Source organism: Mirounga angustirostris, unplaced genomic scaffold (assembly GCF_029215605.1).
Source record: "Mirounga angustirostris isolate CCGP_5_RB_7025 unplaced genomic scaffold, mMirAng1.0.hap1 SCAF_12, whole genome shotgun sequence".
Taxonomy (NCBI): domain Eukaryota; kingdom Metazoa; phylum Chordata; class Mammalia; order Carnivora; family Phocidae; genus Mirounga; species Mirounga angustirostris.
Genome location: NW_026991720.1, coordinates 11350956 through 11369910, shown reverse-complemented (window position 1 = coordinate 11369910; position 18955 = coordinate 11350956). Strand labels below are relative to the sequence as shown.

At 40.2% G+C, this 18955-nt stretch overlaps 1 protein-coding gene and 2 long non-coding RNA genes across 5 annotated transcripts in view; 2 read left to right on the top strand and 1 right to left on the bottom strand.

Moving 5' to 3' along the window:
- LOC135362231 (uncharacterized) overlaps nt 1-5854 on the top strand; it is a 248167-nt gene extending 242313 nt beyond the window's left edge. For 2 of the 3 annotated variants that reach the window (XR_010406711.1, XR_010406710.1), the window contains exon 8: nt 5717-5854. This is a non-coding gene — a long non-coding RNA (uncharacterized LOC135362231). The remainder of the gene's footprint in view (nt 1-5716) is intronic. The other variant, XR_010406712.1, reaches the window with a different exon arrangement.
- TCAF1 (TRPM8 channel associated factor 1) overlaps nt 1-6589 on the bottom strand; it is a 49345-nt gene extending 42756 nt beyond the window's left edge. The window contains exon 1 of the mRNA XM_045864119.3: nt 6439-6589. The gene's annotated coding sequence lies outside the window, so the exon portion shown is untranslated. The remainder of the gene's footprint in view (nt 1-6438) is intronic.
- LOC129045465 (uncharacterized) lies at nt 5982-10531 on the top strand. The gene is made up of 3 exons (XR_008505219.2): nt 5982-6201; nt 6462-6532; nt 9084-10531. It is a non-coding gene; the product is annotated as an uncharacterized LOC129045465 (long non-coding RNA).
- Nucleotides 10532-18955: the final 8424 nt, after the last annotated feature.

Sequence of the window (18955 nt, the reverse complement as noted above, 5' to 3'; positions counted from 1 at the left end):
GAAGAAAACCTGGCCATTTGTGACAACATGGATGAACTTTGATGGCATTATGCTAAGTTTCAAAATAATTCAAAGACAAATACTGTGTGATCTCATTTATATGTAGAATTTAAAATAGTCAAACTCAGAAGCAGAAAGTAGCATGTGCTGGGAGGTGGGAGAAATGGGGAGATATATAGATCAAAGGTTGCAAAATTTCAGGTATGTAAGGTAAATAAGTTCTGGAGATCTAATGTATAGCACAAGGACTATAGTTAATAATACTGTATTACATACTTGAAATTTGCTAAGAGAATAGATCTCAATTGTTCACACACACACACACACACACACAAAAGGTTAACTATGTGAGGTGATCAATATATTAATTAGCTTGATGTGGTAATCATTTCACAATGTACACATATATCTAAACATCACATTGTACATTTTATATATATGCAAATTTTCTCAATTATACCCTAATAAATGTTATGATTTAATGTGTTATACAACTAGAGTATTCCTAAAACATTCAACCTAACACATTACAACATATAACTTCGAAATAAGAGGAGCAGAAAAATGGGGAATGAAGGAGTAAAAGAGGGGAGGGGAATGAAAGAGACAGATAAAGCACAAAAAATAATAAGCAAAAAAAAAAAAAAGAGAGAGGGAGATAGAAATCTATTTGCACTACTAATCACAATATATATAACTGGAATAAATTATTCAGTGGTAAGTTATAAATTGTCAAACAATAATTTTATTTTTTTTATTTACTTATTTTTAAAGATTTATTTATTTGGGGAGGAGAGGGGCCAAGGGAGAGGGAGAGACTCTCAAACAGAATCTCCACTGAGCATGGAGCCTGATACCAGGCTCAATCTCATGACTCCGAGATCATGACCTGAGCCAAAATCAAGAGTCAGATGCCCAACCAACTGAACCACCCAGGCACCTCTCAAACAATAATTTTAAAACCAGCATTTAAAAAATACCGATAAGTTTATGACCTATATATGACCTAAAACATAGTTTTAGAAAGATTTAAAGTCAAAGGATGAAAGAAAGATAAATCTTTCTCGGAGGTAAACACCAATCAGGGTAAACATTAGTCAAAGAAACCTTGATTTGATAGGTGAACAAATTAAGAATTTAAGCCAAAAAGCATTAATAGGTAGCCATAATATTGAATCCTTACATTATATTAAAATTTTCAATTTACTCCAATTCACTAATAACAGAGCCTCAAAATATATAAAGTAAAAATATACAGATCTACAATGAGAAATTTCAAAATCTACCATCATAGTGAGAGATGGTAACATACTTTTTGTTTTGTAATCGACAATTCAAACAGATAAAAAACTGGTAAGGATATGGCAGATCTGGATTGTATAATTACCACACTTGTTAATATAATTAGACACTATACATTATCATCAAGCGCACAAATGAAACTGATCATGTGCTAGATCATAAAGCTAGGTTCAATAAATCCAAAGGAATTGATATCATACATTCTCTGACTATATTATGAATTAGGTAACATTTACTGCAAGATAATAAAAGAAACCTCATGTGAGTAACTGGAAATTAAAATACACTGTTCTAAAAAAATGCATGGCTTAAATAAGAAATCATAATGAAAATTATAGATACTTACAGCTACATGATAGCAAAATATTTGTATCAAAACTTGAGAGATATAGCTAAAAAGCAGTGTCACAAATTTAAGAGCTTAATGTGCTAAACATATGAGCTAAGCATATACCTTAAAAGCTTAGAAAATAACAAAAAATTAAAGAAGAACTAATAAAACAAATAACAATTAATGAAAAAAAAAGCTAAGTTTCATGTATGTGTGTGTATGGGTGTAAGTATATGAAAGAGCTAATAAAGTAGTCCAAATTCTGGCAAAATTAGTCAAAACAAAATGAGAAAGTATATTTACACACATTAATAATAAAAACAGGTCATAATAATAGATGATGAAACTAAACATAATGAGAGAATATTATGAACTATTTTATTCTATTAAGTTTGATTATATATATATATAACAGTTAAATATCTTAGAAAATAAATTCATGAAAATTGACTCATAAGAAAACCTAAATAGTCCTATAATCCTTAAAGTAATTGAACCAACAATTTTAATACCTTTTGATAAAGTAAACTCCACAACCTGGGGTTTTGCTGGTGATTTGAGGAAATAGTCAAGGACCAGATAATTCCAACCTAGCCCAAATTCTTCCATAGAATAGCAATAGTGAGAATACTACCCATCTTATTTTATGAGATGATATCAACAAATAATAAAGTAAGAACCAAAGAGGATAATTACATGCCAATCTCAATTCACATATATAAATGCAAATATCTAATGCTTATCTTTATATAAAAGTTATTGCATATTTACCAGAGACAATTTATTCCAGGAAAGCAAAGCTGATTAAATATTAAAGATTGAATACTACACTTTATCATATTAACATATTTAAATGGAAAAAACATATGAGAAAATCAATAGCTACAGAAGAAGCATTCAATAAAACATCTACTTATAATAAAAGTGCTTCCCAGAAGAAGAATCAAACTTTCTTATCATGGGACAAGGCATTTACAAACTAACCATTCCAAATGCAATATTTAAAGTTGACATAATGAAATCTTTCTCTTTCTTAAGGATAAAACAAGATGCCCTTCTCACCTTTATTCAACTTTATACTGAAGGTCCTAGCCAACGCAGTGAGACAGGAAAAAGAAATTAAAGGTATAAGGATTGGAAAGGAAGAAACAATACTGTCGATTTTCAGATGATATGATAGCCTGTGTAGCAAATCTGAAAGACTGTACAGGTAAAGTTAGAATTATTAATGGAGTTTGTCATGTTCGAAATAGAGTCAATATATAAAAGGCAACGGAATTTCTATACAACAGAAACAATAAGCTATAAAATATAATTTTATAAAAGAAAACATTTACGATAGCAGTAAAAACATAGTGTATTTGGAAATAAATTTAATAAACATAAGCAGAAGGAAAACAATGAAAAATATTACAAAACATTAAAGTTGAGCTAAATAAATAGGATTATATACCAAGTTCATAGATGGAAAAATGCAACATCTTAAAGAGGACTTGTCTCTCCAAATTGATATATAAAATTAATGCAATATCAACCAAAATTCCAGTGGGTTTATTTGCTTGTTTGTTCCTTGTTTGGGAGAACTTGATAAGTTCATGTAAATATTTATATGGAGGCACCTAGTTGGCTCAGTTGGTTGAGTGTCTGACTTTTGGTTTTGGGTTGGGTCAAGATCACAGGACCACAGGATCAAACCCCACATCAGGCTCCATGCTCAGTGCAGAGTCTGCTTGAGATTGTCTCCCTCCCTCTCCCTCTACCCCTCTCCTTGCCCGTATGCTCTCTTTCTCTAAAACAAATAAATAAAATCTTTAAAAAATTTATTTATATGGAAGATCAAAGATACAAGAATTGCTAAAAACTCTTGAAGAAAAATTTTAAAAATGGTAAGATCTTGAGATAACTACAGGATTAGGAAACTTAAAACAAATTCATGCTTATATGAAAAACTGAATTCTTGCAGATCACTGGTGCTGAGACAACTGATTATCCATATGGAATAAACAATATAACAATCAGTTTCCAGGTGGATTAAGACAAATTGCCAAATGCAAAACTATAAATGCTTTTAGAGGTAAATATAGTAAAATTACTGTTTAGAGAAACCAATTTTCTTTTTATAAAAGAAAATATTGGTAACTTGAAATTAAAATTCAAAACTTAGTTCGCTGAGAGATATGGACATACAGAGAAAGAAAAGCTAAGCACCAAATTGAAAGCAGATATTTGCAGCATGTACAGCTGACGAAGAATTGATTACCTATACTATACATTATATAAGGAAAGCATTCCAATGAGTCAATAAGAAAAAGGCAAACAACCCAATATGAAAATGAGTAAAAGACAGGAACCAGGATTTCAGAGAGAAAGCACAATAGTTCACCAATGTTTGAAAAGATGGTCACTTCATTAGTTATTGGAGAAATGCTAATTAAAATCACAGTGAAACACTATTCATGCCCACCAGACAGGCTAAAAATGAAATTTGATAATACCAAGTTATAACAAGTATGTGGAGTAACAAACTCTTGTCTATTGCTAGAGGGAGTAAAAACCAGCTCAATACTTTGAAAACAGGTTGGAAATAACCTAATAAAGTTGCACATACACCAATCTTATAACCTGGTAATTCTGTACCTGGGTGTGCAATCCAGGGAACCAGAGTGAGCCTGTGCATGTACAAGAATGTTAGAGAACAACATGATTTGTTAATATCCCCTGTAGTAGGCAGGCTTTAAAACCTCCAGATGTCCATGGTTCTGTGTAAGCCCTTTCTCTTGAGTGTGGGCTACAATTAGTGATTCACTTCTAATAAATAGAAGATCACATGTCACTTTTGAGATTAGGTTACAAAAAGAATCTGGCCTTCATCTTTTTCTCTCCTTCTCTCAGGGAGCCTTTATCCCGGGGGAAGCAAGCTGCCATGTTGTGACTAGTTCCTAAACAGAAGCCCATTTGGCAAAGAACTGATGTGTCCAACCAAAGCCAGTGAGGCCAAGAGGCTTGCCAACAGTCACTTGAGGGAGCTTGGAAGGGGTTCCCTCTATCCTCAGCCTCGAGAAGACTGTGGTACCAGACGATATTGCTTATAGCCGGTGAGAGATAACTGTGTCAGACACTCCCTGCTAAGCTCTTTCTGGATTCCTGGCCCACAGAAACTGTGAGATAATAGGTTTTTATTTTAAGCTGCTAAGTGTTGGGGTAATTTGTTACACAGCAAAGGATAACTAATACATTTCCCAGACTAGCAACAACCTAAATGTAGAATGGATAAATTATAGTATACTCATACCATAAGCAGTGAAAATGAAGGAATCATCAAGGGTGAATCTCAAAAACTTGAGTATGTACAGTATAATGCCATTAATATGAAAATTAAAAAAATTAGGGAAAGCAAACATGTACATACATGTTTTTGGGATACACGCACAAATCACAAAGCTATAAAGAAAAGCAAGGAAATGATTAATCCAAAAATCAGCTGTCACCTCTCACGGAAGGGAAAGGATGGGCTTTAGGGGGACACGCAGGGGGCTTCTGTGGTACTGCAGTGCCATTTTTTCCATCTAGGAGATGGTCAGGCATTCTGTTCATTATTTAGACCGTTCTAGACGTTTTATATACCCCTTTATAATAAACACACACAAAAAAAACCAAAGCAAAAAAGAAAGCAAGGTATTGAAATGAAGTCAATGGACAAATAAATAATTTGGAATATCAAAGAAAGGATGGATGGATGGATGGATGGGTGGTTTGCTAGATGGATCGTTCGGTCCTTTATGTCTAATCGAACTTGAACTTCTTTCAAGAAGTTTCATGATTGGGGGCGCCTGGGTGGCTCAGTCGGTAAGCGTCTGCCTTCCGAAAGCTCAGGTCCTGGGATAGAGCCCGCATTTGGGCTCCCTGCTCTGCGGGAAGCCTGATTCTCCCTCTCCCACTCTCCCTGTTTGTGTTCCCTCTCCCACTATGTCTCTCTCTGTCAAATAAATAAATAAAATCTTAAAAAAAAAAAAAAGAATTTCATGATTATCTGGTTCATAAATCTTTTTCTCCTATACTTAAGACCTTCTCCGTTCATTGCAGGTTTACCCAACTCATTGGCCAGCTCGAGCTGTTTACCTGGGAACTGTATAATCCAGTACTTACAGCTGCAGGCCAAACACATTCCAGACTAAAGTTCCGCCCCCTTCACGGCACCTACTCTTACCACCACCCCTCCCGCACCCCACACCTCCCTCCCCCAGCGCAGACACACTCAGAGCCTCTGGGCGCCTAGAGCACTGGAGTAGGCTTTCGAGGGGTGGGGTGGGGGGTGGGAGTGGTCCTGCAGAGGCCAGCAACAGCCAGATAATTTAAAAGCAACGCCCCAGGAGATGGGGTAACATTACCTCCGGGGTTCGTTTTAGCTCAAATCTCAGTGGCTCCTTGTAGAGCACACGCACAAAAAAAGCACAAGAAAATGGGGAGGGGGAAGGTCATCGCCTCCTGACAAGCAAGGGAGACAAACACTGCGGCAAGAAGAAAACAGAGACCGAGTTGCAGGGAGACAGCAGAGAAGAATCCGAGAGGTAAACCGCAAGGAATTATGTTAAACACGTCTGCCACCCTCCCCTTGAGGACAAGTAGAGGCCCCACACCAGTCCCCATCCTTCCCTACCCGACAGCACGCACAGTCTCCACGGGCATTCCCTCTGTCTCCCCGTGCCCCCATCCCACCCCACCCCCGGGCCACAGCGCTCCGGGCTGTGGCCTGTGTCGCTCCCAGGCCTCTTTGGGTCCAGAATCCATCGCTGACCCCCACTTACCGTTTGCCCCGCTTTCCCTGCAGCGCGGGTTCGGGGCGGAGAGGACCGGCTCGGAGGGGGCAGCGGCAGTTCCCCAAGGGAAGGAGCTTCTCAGGTGAGAAGGGACTGGGCGGCCGCCGAGGCTGGGGACGTGGAAAGTCTCAGGCAGACAGCGGGGCGCGCGGGGGGCGGGGGGGGGGCGTCCCGGGAGCTGATTGGTGGCCGCGGCGCTGGGGCGGAGCCTGGCCCGAAGTCCCCGGACCGTAGAGGCCTCTCTTTGTATCAATTTCTGCAGGAAGATGCAGCCCCAAATCCGGCATGGGGACCCCAGCACCCGTCCAGGGAGCGCGGCAGGGCAGTTCGTTGAAAAATAAATCTAAGACAATTTATGAACAAGTGAGCAATTGATATACAATAATATATTTTTATATAAGATAATGCGCAATTATCTCTAAGGAAGAGTTAAATCTTCGGGTCCTAGATACATTTTTAATTAAAAGCGTCAAGTTGCATTAGAATGGAGCATACGGTTACATTCTTATAAGAAGAAAACAATCTTGCAAGGCTTATACACGGGGCAGGGCTAAGAGTGAAGGAGTTGGCTATTGATACTTATCTTCATAACCACTGAATTATTTTAAAACAGCACATGTATAGTTTTATAAGTTAAATAAAAAACAGGAAGGTGTTAAAAATATTACTAACAAATAGGTGGCAGATATTGAGCATGAGAGAAAGAAAGGTGTGGCTATTATAAACCTAGACTATGAAGCCTCTGGCACATCGCCTCCTTACCATCCGGGGAGGGCATTCCCTTCCTATGGCTGCAATAACAAGTGTCCACAAATTTAGTGACTTGAAACAATACATTTATTATCATACACATCTGTAGCTCAGAAGCCCACTGGCTGAGATCAAGGTGTAGACAGGGCTGTGTTCCTTCTGGAGGCCCTCAGGGAGACTTCATTTCCTTGACTTTTTCAGCTCCTGGAGGCTGCCCAAATTCTTTGACTTTTGGGTTCCATCTTCAAAGCCAGCCATCTCATTACCTGGGCCTCTATGCCTGTCCTCATATTTCTCTTGCTTCTCTTTCACTTATCTCTGAGCGACTTTGACCTGTTAGCTCCCTTTCCGCCCTGGATCCCACAGGCCACCCTCAGTTCTGAATCCCACTTCCCTTTTTATGCTTATTTCTCTTTCTGTTCATCTTCTCTTCTGCATTGGTTCGTCTTTGTCCCCCCAGATAATTTCCTTCTTTTTTTTTTTAAAGATTTTATTTATTTATTTGAGAGAGAGAATGAGAGAGAGCACACGAGAAGGGGGAGGGTCAGAGGGAGAAGCAGACTCCCTGATGAGCAGGGAGCCGGATGCGGGACTCGATCCAGGGACTCCAGGATCATGACCTGAGCCGAAGGCAGCCGCCCAACCAACTGAGCCACCCAGGCGCCCGATAATTTCCTTCTTTACAGGTAGAAAGTGTAGTGGGTAGAGCACCTTATGAACAGAACACTTGGTTGTGCCCTTTTACTGCCACTTGAAACTCTGCTGCTTTTCAGGGCTGTGGAAACACACGCGGTACCGTGTGAGACAGGGCGTTCTTAACTCTGACGGCTGTCAGTCCGAGTGCCCCGCCTCTCCGCGCGTTCCTGTCCAGACCCTCACCCAGGGACTGACTTTCCTTCCCAGGCCCAGAGCCAGTCCTCAAAGAGCATGTGGGTGACGTCAGAGGAGGAGGGGCGACGGGGCTGGGGTGCGGGGAGGCAGCTGTGGGAGGAGAGAAGCTGAGCAAAACAGCCAAGCCCCCGATTGGCAGGGAATTTGCTGGCTGAGGTCGGTGATGTCTGCCTGTGCTTGGGTGGAGGAGGTTTGCAGGCTGCAATGGCCCTGTCTCCTCCCAGATCCCCCCCCCGCCCCCTCCCCACACACATTAGGAGCCAAGCCTAGGGCCGTGATTTCGGCCTCCCAGATTCTGTACTGAACAGACTGGCCTCAGTGGGCATAGAAATGTCAAGGTCATGCTCCATCTCCACCTGGGCTAACCCTTTCTGCTGTCTGAATTCAGTATTCCTTTTTCGAGAAAGAAGGAGCTTGGAGGAGATGTTTTAGCTCCCAAACTCTATGATCAATTGCACAGCAAAATGGTGGGTTTTGTGAGTGTCAGGGGAGTGAGTGGGGGAGGGCAGGCATGTGTGCTCTTGACTCTCCCTTTCTGAGAGGAGGAGGAATATGGCAAGAGAGAAATACAGCTGCGTTGGCAGAGAGAATGGAAAGAGAGCTCAATGCCAAGGCACCCCGGGTCCTTTAGGAACACTCAGTCCGCCTCCACAGAAGACCCCAGACACCCCACTCAGCTGCACAAACGTGCCCAGACATTGGCTCTGTCTTTCATCCTAGGAGGACTTTCTAGTCAGAAACTACCCTTCTGTGTCTGGGAAGCCAGTTGCTCATTTCTAGAAACCTCTGAGAGCTGAACCCCATGTCTGCCCTCCACTCTGGTGCGGCAGTTCTGAGGGAGGCTAGGTTTCTGCAGGGAGGCAAGGAGAGGACAGGTGGCTTGCAGATTTCCAGGGAGAAGGGGTTGTACCAGTGAACAGAAAGGCTGACCCTCTCCTGAGTCAGAAAATTCTTCTTGCCTTTGAACTGATCCTCCTGTCCTTTTTCCCCAGATCTTGAGCCTGTTGGCCTTCAGACTGGAATTCCACCATCAGCTCTCCTGTCTGCAGCTGGCTGATTGCAGAGTCTGAGACTCACTGGCCTCCCAGATCCCCTGAGCCAACTCTTTGTAATAAATCAATGTCCTCTATCCCTATCTGTACAGATACACCTATCTGTAGCCCCTCACTGGTGCTTTTCTTTATTTACCAGGCAGGCCTCTGTCCTGGTGTGTTTTCCTAAGCTTTTTTCCTCCCCACCACCCCTAAAAGCTCTATGTTGCATAACATAGGGACTTCTACGGTGCGAGGGGGACATTTAAGTACACTTCATGTAACTCTTCACTATAGTCTGGGATAAAAGCCTTGAGGAAAATAAATCAGCTACCAGAGAACCTTTACGGTTGATTCCATCCCTCCCCATTTTCTCCCTCATGTCCTTATGTGTCCCTCTCTGTGGGCTTTAATAGGGACTAAAATCAGTTTTTTAAGCGGAATTATTACAAACACGAGTGCAAAGAAGAACATGTTTAAAGCTTGGAACATTTTGTGTTTAGAAATGAATAGTTAAGAAATAAATATAATCAAAATAGGAAATAAATATAATAAATATAAATTGAGAAATAAATATAATCATTGAGAAATAAATATAATCAAAATAGTAACAGTGGGAGGATGGGGGAAACTGAGGGAAGACTGGTAAAGCAGGAGAATTTTTTTTTTTTTTTAAAGAATGGTTAAGTGCTATCTTCTGTTTAAGGACAAAGACTTCCTTATTTTTATTAAAGCAATACAGTGCATTAATAGATGGGAATCAAGAAAAAAGGAAGGATTATATTGCACATGCTATTTTTATTTTTTAAAGTTTTATTTAAGTAATCTCTACACCCAGCATGGGGCTCGAACTCATGACCCTGAGATCAAGAGTCACACACTCCCCTGACTGAGCCAGCTAGGCACCTCTGCACGTGCTACTTTTAATTTAAAAGGTATTTAATTTGTCCCAGTCACTTTGGGCTGCTGTAACAAAAATATCATAGCTGGGTGGCTTGAAGAACAAAAATGTCTTTTCTCATAATTTTCTGGAGGTTAGGAAGTACAAGATCAAGTTGCCAACAACCTCACATGACAAAAGGAGAGAGCTTGGATTTCTTCATCCCATCCCCTTCATGAGGAGTCTACCCTCATGACCTATTACCTCCCCCCAGGCTCTCCCTGCTAAGTTTATCAACATTAGCTTAGGTTAGGATTTCGAAATATGAATTCTGGAGGGACACAGACATTCAGTCCACAACAATGTCATTCTTACATAAGACATGGTTTGAAGAGAGCCTAGTACATAGCAGGTCTCAGTAAATGCCATGCGTTTATTAAATTATACTCACTTTTAGGTTTTATGGAATGATGTCGTGCTCCATTCCTTCTTTGCTTTATACTAACAAGTATTTTTTTATGCTCTTACAACTTCCAAAATTTTCTTTTTCTTTTATTTAAATTCAATTAATAAACATATAGTGTATTAGTTTCAGAGGTAGAGTTCAGTGATTGATCAGTTGCATGTAACACCCAGTGCTCATTACATCACATACCCTCCTTAATGTCCATCACCTGGTTACCCCATTCCCTCACCCACCTCCCCTCCAGCAACCCTCCGTTTATTTCCTATAGCAAACAGTCTCTTACGGTTTGTCTCCCTCTCTGATTTCATCTTATTTTATTTTTCCCTTCCTTCCCCTATGATGATCCTGTTTTGTTTCTTAAATTTTACATATGAGTGAAATCATATGATAATTGTCTTTCTCTGATTGACTTATTTTGCTTAGCATAATACCCTCTAGTTCCATCCACATCATTGCAAATATTAAGATTACATTTTTGATGGCTGAGTAATATTCCATTGTATATGTATACAACACATCTTTTTTTTTAAAATTAACATATAATGTATTATTTGTTTCAGGGTTACAGGTCTGTGATTCACATATTCACACAAATCACAGCGCTTACCATAGTACATACCCTCCCCAATGTCCATCACCCAGCCACCCCATCCGTCCCACCCCCTTCCACTCCAGCAACCCTCAATTTGTTTCCTGAGATTAAAAATCTCTTATGGTTTGTCTCCCTCTCTGGTTTCATTTTGTTTCATTTTTCCCTCCCTTCCCCTATGATCTTCTGTCTTATTTCTCAAATTCCTCATATCAGTGAGATCATATGATACTTGTGTTTCTCTGATTGACTTATTTCGTTAGCATAATACCCTCTAGATCCATCCATGTTGTTGCAAATGGCAACATTTCATTTTTTTGATGGCTGCATAATATTCCATTATATATATATATACCACATCCTCTTTATCCATTCATCTGTTGATGGACATCTAGGCTCTTTCCATAGTTTGGCTATTGTGGACATTGCTGCTATAAACATCGGGGTGCACGTACCCTTTCGGATCCCTACATTTGTATCTTTAGGGTAAATACCAGTAGTGCAATTGCTGGGCCATAGGGTAGCTCTATTTTCAGCTTTTTGAGGAACCTCCATACTGTTTTCCAGCGTGGCTGCACCAGCTTGCATTCCCACCAACAGTGTAGGAGGGTTCCCCTTTCTCTGCATCCTCGCCAACATCTGTTGTTTCCTGACTTGTTAATTTTAGCCATTCTGACTGGTGTGAAGTGGTATCTTATTGAGGTTTTGATTTGTATTTCCCTGATGCTGAGTGATGTTGAGCAGTTTTTCATGTGTCTGCTGGCCATTTAGATGTCTTCTTTGCAGAAATGTCTGTTCATGTCTTTTGCCCATTTCTTGATTGGATTCTTTGTTCTTTGGGTGTTGAGTTTGATAAGTTCTTTATAGATTTTGGATACTAGCCCTTTATCTGATATGTCATTTGCAAATATCTTCTCCCATTCTGTCAGTTGTCATTTGGTTTTGTTGACTGTTTCCTTTGCTGTACAAAAGCTTTTTATCTTGATGAAGTCCCAATAGTTCATTTTTGCCCTTGCTTCCCTTGCCTTTGGCGATGTTTCTAGGAAGAAGTCGCTGCAGCTGAGGTCGAAGAGGTTGCTGCCTGTGTTCTCCTTTAGGATTTTGATGAACTCCTGTCTCACATTGAGGTCTTTCAACCATTTGGAGTCTATTTTTGTGTGTGGTGTAAGGAAATGGTCCAGTTTCATTCTTCTGCATGTGGTTGTCCAATTTTCCCTACACCATTTGTTGAAGAGACTGTCTTTGTTCCATTGGACATTCTTTCCTGCTTTGTCAAAGATGAGTTGACCATAGAGTTGAGGGTCCATTTCTGGGCTCTCTATTCTGTTCCATTGATCTATGTGTCTGTTTTTGTGCCAACACCATGCTGTCTTGATGATTATAGCTTTGTAATAGAGGTGGAAGTCTGGAATTGTGATGCCGCCAGCTTTGCTTTTCTTTTTCAACATTCCTCTGGCTATGCGGGGTCTTTTCTGGTTCCATACAAATTTTAGGATTATTTGTTCCATTTCTTTGAAAAAAGTGGATGGTATTTTGATGGGGATTGCATTGAATGTGTAGATTGCTCTAGGTAGCATTGACATCTTCACAATATTTGTTCTTCCAATCCATGAGCATGGAACGTTTTTCCATTTCTTTGTGTCTTCCTCAATTTCTTTCATGAGTATTTTATAGTTTTCTGAGTACAGATCCTTTGTCTCTTTGGTTAGATTTATTCCTAGGTATCTTATGGTTTTGGGTGCAATTGTAAATGGGATCGACTCCTTAATTTCTCTTTCTTCTGTCTTGTTGTTGGTGTATAGGAATGCCACTGACTTCTGTGCATTGATTTTATATCCTGCCACTTTACTGAATTCCTGTATGAGTTCTAGCAGTTTTGGGGTGGAGTCTTTTGGGTTTTCCACATAAAGTATCCTATCATCTGCAAAGAGTGAGAGTTTGACTTCTTCTTTGCCGATTTGGATGCCTTTGATTTCTTTTTGTTGTCTGATTGCTGTGGCTAGGACTTCTAGTACTATGTTGAATAGCAGTGGTGATAGTGGACATCCCTGCCGTGTTCCTGACCTTAGGGGGAAAGCTCTCAGTTTTTCCCCATTGAGAATGATATTCGCTGTAGGTTTTTCATAGATGGCTTTTATGATATTGAGGTATGTACCCTCTACTCCTATACTCTGAAGAGTTTTGATCAAGAAAGGATGCTGTACTTTGTCAAATGCTTTTTCTGCATCTCTTGAGAGGATCATATGGTTCTTGTTCTTTCTTTTATTAATGTATTGTATCACATTGATTGATTTGCGGATGTTGAACCAACCTTGCAGCCCAGGGATAAATCCCACTTGGTCGTGGTGAATAATCCTTTTAATGTAGTGTTGGATCCTATTGGCTAGTATTTTGGTGAGAATTTTTGCATCCATGTTCATCAAGGATATTGGTCTGTAATTCTCCTTTTTGATGGGGTCTTTGTCTGGTTTTGGGATCAAGGTAATGCTGGCCTCATGAAACGAGTTTGGAAGTTTTCCTTCCGTTTCTATTTTTTGGAATAGTTTCAGAAGAATAGGTATTAATTCTTCTTGAAATGTTTGGTAGAATTCCCCTGGGAAGCCATCTGGCCCTGGGCTTTTGTTTGTTGGGACATTTTTGATGACTGCTTCAATTTCCTTAGTGGTTATAGGTCTGTTCAGGTTTTCTATTTCTTCCTGGTTCAGTTTTGGTAGTTGATACATCTCTAGGAATGCATCCATTTCTTCCAGGTTATCTAATTTGCTGGCATAGAGTTGTTCATAATATGGTCTTATAATTGTTTGTATTTCTTTGGTGTTGGTTGTGATCTCTCCTCTTTCATTCATGATTTTGTTGATTTGGGTCATTTCTCTTCTCTTTTTGATAAGTCTGGCCAGGGGTTTATCAATCTTGTTAATTCTTTCAAAGAACCAGCTCCTAGTTTCGTTGATCTGTTCTACTGTTCTTTTAGTTTCTATTTCATTGATTTCTGCTCCTATCTTTATTATTTCTCTTCTCCTGCTGGGTTTAGGCTTTATTTGCTGTTCTTTCTCCAGCTCCTTTAGGTGGAGGGTTAGGTTGTGTACTTGAGACCTTTCTTGTTTCTTGAGAAAGGCTTGTATTGCTATATACTTTCCTCTTAGGACTGCCTTTGCTGCATCCCAAAGATTTTGAATAGTTGTGTTTTCATTTTCATTGGTTTCCATGTATTTTTTAAATTCTCCTTTAATTTCCTGGTTGACCCATTCATTCTTCAGTAGGATGCTCTTTAGCCTCCATGTACTGGAGTTCTTTCCAATTTTCCTCTTGTGATTGAGTTCTAGTTTCAAAGCATTGTGGTCTGAAAATAGGCAGGGAATGATCCCAATCTTTTGGTACTGGTTGAGACCTGATTTATGACCTAGGATGTAATCTATTCTGGAGAATGTTCCATGGGCACTAGAGAAGAATGTGTATTCCATTGCTTTGGGGTGGAATGTTCTGAATATGTCTGTGAAGTCCATTTGGTCCAGTGTGTCATTTAAAGTCTTTCTTTCCTTGTTGATCTTTTTCTTAGATGATCTGTCCATTTCAGTGAGGGGGGTGTTAAAGTCCCCCACTATTATTGTATTGTTGTTGATGTGTTTCTTTGCTTTTGTTATTAATTGGCTTACATAATTGGCTGCTCCCATGGTAGGGGCATAGATATTTACAATTGTTAGATCTTCTTGTTGGATAGATCCTTTAAGTAGGATATAATGTCCTTCCTCATCTCTTATTACAGTCTTTGGTTTAAAATCTAATTTGTCTGATATAAGGATTGCCACCCTAGCTTTCTTTTGGTGTCCATTAGCATGGTAAATGGTTTTCCATGCCCTCACTTTCAATCTGGGGGTGTCTTTGGTTCTAAAATGAGTCTCTTGCAGACAGCATATCGATGGTCTTGTTTTTTAATCCAGTCTGATAGCCTGTGTCTTTTGATTGGGGCATTTAGCCCATTTACATTCAGGGTAACTATTGAAAGATAGGAATTTAGTGCCATTGTATTGCCTGTTAGGTGACTGTTACCGCATATTGTCTGTGTTCCTTTCTGGTCTATGTTGCTTTTAGGCTCTCTCTTTGCTTAGAGGACCCCTTTCAAGATTTCCTGTAGGGCTGGTTTTGTGTTTGCAAATTCCTTTAGTTTTTGTTTGTCCTGGAAGCTTTTTATCTCTCCTTCTATTTTCAATGACAGCCTAGCTGGATAGAGTATTCTTGGCTGCATATTTTTCTCATTTAGTGCTCTGAATATATCCTGCCAGTCCTTTCTGGCCTGCCAGGTCTCTGTGGATAGGTCTGTTGCCAGTCTAATGTTTCTACCCTTGTAGGTTACATCTCTCTTCTCCTGAGCTGCTTTCAGGATTTTCTCTTTGTCTCTGAGACTTGTAAGTTTTACTATTAGATGTCGGGGTGTTGACCTATTTTTATTGATTTTGAGAGGGGTTCTCTGTGCTTCCTGGATTTTCATGCCTGTTTCCTTCCCCAAATTAGGGAAGTTCTCTGCTATAATTTGCTCCATTATACCTTCTGCCCCTCTCTCTCTTTCTTCTTCTGGGATCCCAATTATTCTAATGTTGTTTCATCTTGTGGTATTGCTTATCTCTCAAATTCTGCCCTTGTGATCCAGTAGTTGTTTATCTCTCTTTTTCTCAGCTTCTTTATTTTCCATCATTTCATCTTCTATATTACTGATTCTCTCTTCTGCCTCATTTATTCTAGCAGTTAGCGCCCCCATTTTTGATTGCACCTCATTAATAGCCTTTTTGATTTCTACTTGGTTGGATTTTAGTTCTTTTACTTCTCCAGAAAGGGTTTCTCTAATAACTGCCATATTTTTTTCAAGGCCAGCTAGTATCTTTAAAGTGATGATTCTGAACTCTAGATCTGACATCGTACTAATGTCCATATTGAGTAGGTCCCTGGCAGCCGGTACTACCTCTTGTTCTTTTTGTTGAGGTGATTTTTTCCGTCTTGTCATTTTGTGCAGAGGAGAATAGATTAATGAGAGAACAAAATGCTAGCAGAGTAACAATGTCCCCAGAAAATATACTCTAAACAAATCAGAAAAGACCTGAAGCAGTGGAAAAAGAAATGGAAAGAGAGAAAAAAGAAAAAGATAAAGATAAAGATAAAAACAAAAACAAACAAAACAAAACAACAACAACAACAAAAAACCAGAATGTGATCAAATATGATCAGGCTGGTATATAGATCCGTGCCACACACTAGATTTGGGGTGTATTTTGGTCATTTAGAAGAAAGTGCCTCCCAAAATTTTAAAGAAAGAAAAACTTATATATGTACAAAAATAAGGGTTGATATGATGAAGGGATGGAATATTACTGTAAAGATGGAAATTATAAAAAATTTTATAAAAGGAATTGATAAGAAGTTGTTTGAAAAAAGAAAGAAGAGGATTTAAAAAAAGAAAAAAGAAAAAAAAAGGGAGAGAATGTGATCAGGCAGGGGAATAGAAAGCACCATATACTAGAGATTTAGGGTATATTTTAATCTGTTAGAAGAAACTATCTCAAAATTTTAAAGAGAGAACAACTTATATATATATGCCAAAAATACGAGTAACTACTATTAGGGGATAGAATATGACTCTAAAAATGAAAAATAAAAATGTTTTTTTAAAAAAAGGGATTGATAAGATGTTGGTTGAAAAAGGGAAAAAGAAAAATGCAAAAAAAAAGAAAAAAAACAGTTAAAAAAATTAACTTTGAAAGACTAAAGAATCATGGTAAAAAAGCCATGAATTCTATGTGCAGTAGTCCCCTAGCGCTGGAGTTCTGCCATTCTCATTGATGGGTAAACTTGGTCTTGGCCGGCTGTTCTCGCTGATCTTCTGGGGAGGGGCCTGTTGCCGTGGTTTCCAAATGTCTCTGCTGGAGGCGGAATTGCCCCGCCCTTGCCCCCTCCCAGCTAAGTCATCTGCTCGGGTTTGCTCTCCGGGGCTTTTGTTCCCTGCGAGCTTTCCGTCCAGCTTTGGAGGCGGAGAGTGAACATGGCGGCCTCCCCATCTCCGCCCCAGAGGAGCCGAGAACTCGGGGCCCCGCTCCTCAGTGAGCCCCCAGAGAAAAGCAGTCAGTCACTGCCGTCTCCCCGCTCTCCGGCTGCACTCCGTGCTCGCCTGGCCTGTGACCGCGCATTTCTATCTCTGGCACCCGACCCCGTGTGGAGTCTCCAAACCCAGCAGATCCCTGCGGTGCGCTCCCGCGCAGCTCCTCCCCGGGGGAGGAAGGTGAGTCTCCCCGGATCTGCCGCTTGTGGGGTCCCTGCTGGAGGAGCAGGGACCCAACTGGGCCGCGGATCACGGTCAATGGCCACCCCGAGCTGAGAGCCCGCGCCTGGGCTCCGCCTCTGCAGCCGGCTTCCCGGCTCCATTACCTGGGAGCTCTGCCGCACTCAGGCACCCCCGGTCTTTCTGTGACCCCGAGGGTCCTGAGACCACACTGTCCCGGAGGGTTCCACCCCCCGCTTAGCCACCGGAGTGACGTCCCTCAGCGGAGCCAACTTCTAAAAGTTCCGATTTTGTGCTCCGCGGCTCCATCACTTGCCAGAAGCGGCCGACGGAGGCCCCTCCCCCGCCGTCTATCCTCCCAAATATCGCCTCGGATTCACTTCTCCGCACGTCCTACCTTCCAGAAAGTGGTCGCTTTTCTGATGAGAGTTGTTGCTCTTCTTTTCTTCGATCTCCTGTTGAGTTTGTAGGTGTTCAGAATGTTTTGATCCCTATCCAGCTGAATTCCTGAGAGGAGACGAAATCCAGGTCTCCTACTCCTCCGCCATCTTGCTCTGCCCCCTGTGGATTTCTTTTCTTCTGCTGACTTTGCCAGGTTTAGCACCATAGCAACATTAGCTTTATAGGATCTAGACATGAACAAAACTTTGTCAATATTTTCACTTATTTATATTAAAATAACACATTTGTTATTATTATAAAACTACCATATGTCCATTATAGAAAAGGAGGGGGGGAAATACCAAAAATTATAGAAACTATTTCAATGACCTATATGTAATCCCAATATTAGAGATACCCCTGATTAGCATTCTGGTCAATTATTATACATCTATATCTATAAAGTATCTAAATATTTATATATATTCAGGTATTTATAAAATTGGGATTATTTTGTATATAGTATACAGTTCCAGGTTGTATTCTTTTCCCCATGATTTATATCTTGAACATTCTACCATGCTATTAAGTGTTCAAACATGGTTTTTTAACAGCTGTATAACAGTTCAACTCATTTAGTGAAATTATATTGGTCATTTTCCATTTTGGAAATTAGATTATTTCAGAACTTTGCTAATCACAATAATTGTGGGCGCCTGGGTGGCTCGGTCGTTAAGCGTCTGCCTTCAGCTCAGGTCATGATCCCAGGGTCCTGGGATCGAGCCCCACATCAGGCTCCCTGTTCCGCAGGAAGCCTGCTTCTCCCTCTCCCACTCCCCCTGTTCCCTCTCTCACTGTGTCTCTCTCTGTCAAATAAATAAATAAAATCTTTTTTTAAAAAATCTGTTTTACTTACCTCTTGAGCTACATTTCTGATTATAGGGTGGATTCTTTGAAGGAGAATGGAAACAAGCCAAAAGATTAGCATTTAGAGTGTTTTTTGATACATAGTAACAAATTATCCTCTAGAAATATTTGGTACATTTATACTCCCAGTCCCTGGATATGAGTGTACCCATCTGAACTTCTGATGGACTCAGTATCTTCTTCTTTTCCAAACATTATATAGGCTCTCCACATGTTGACTGAAATCCTTTTTGGTACAGATTAAAGCATGTGTGGCAGAACGGGTTTTTCTCTCCTTTCTTTCCTTCTTGGAGCCCAATGTATATAGAGCTTTCAACGAGAGAGA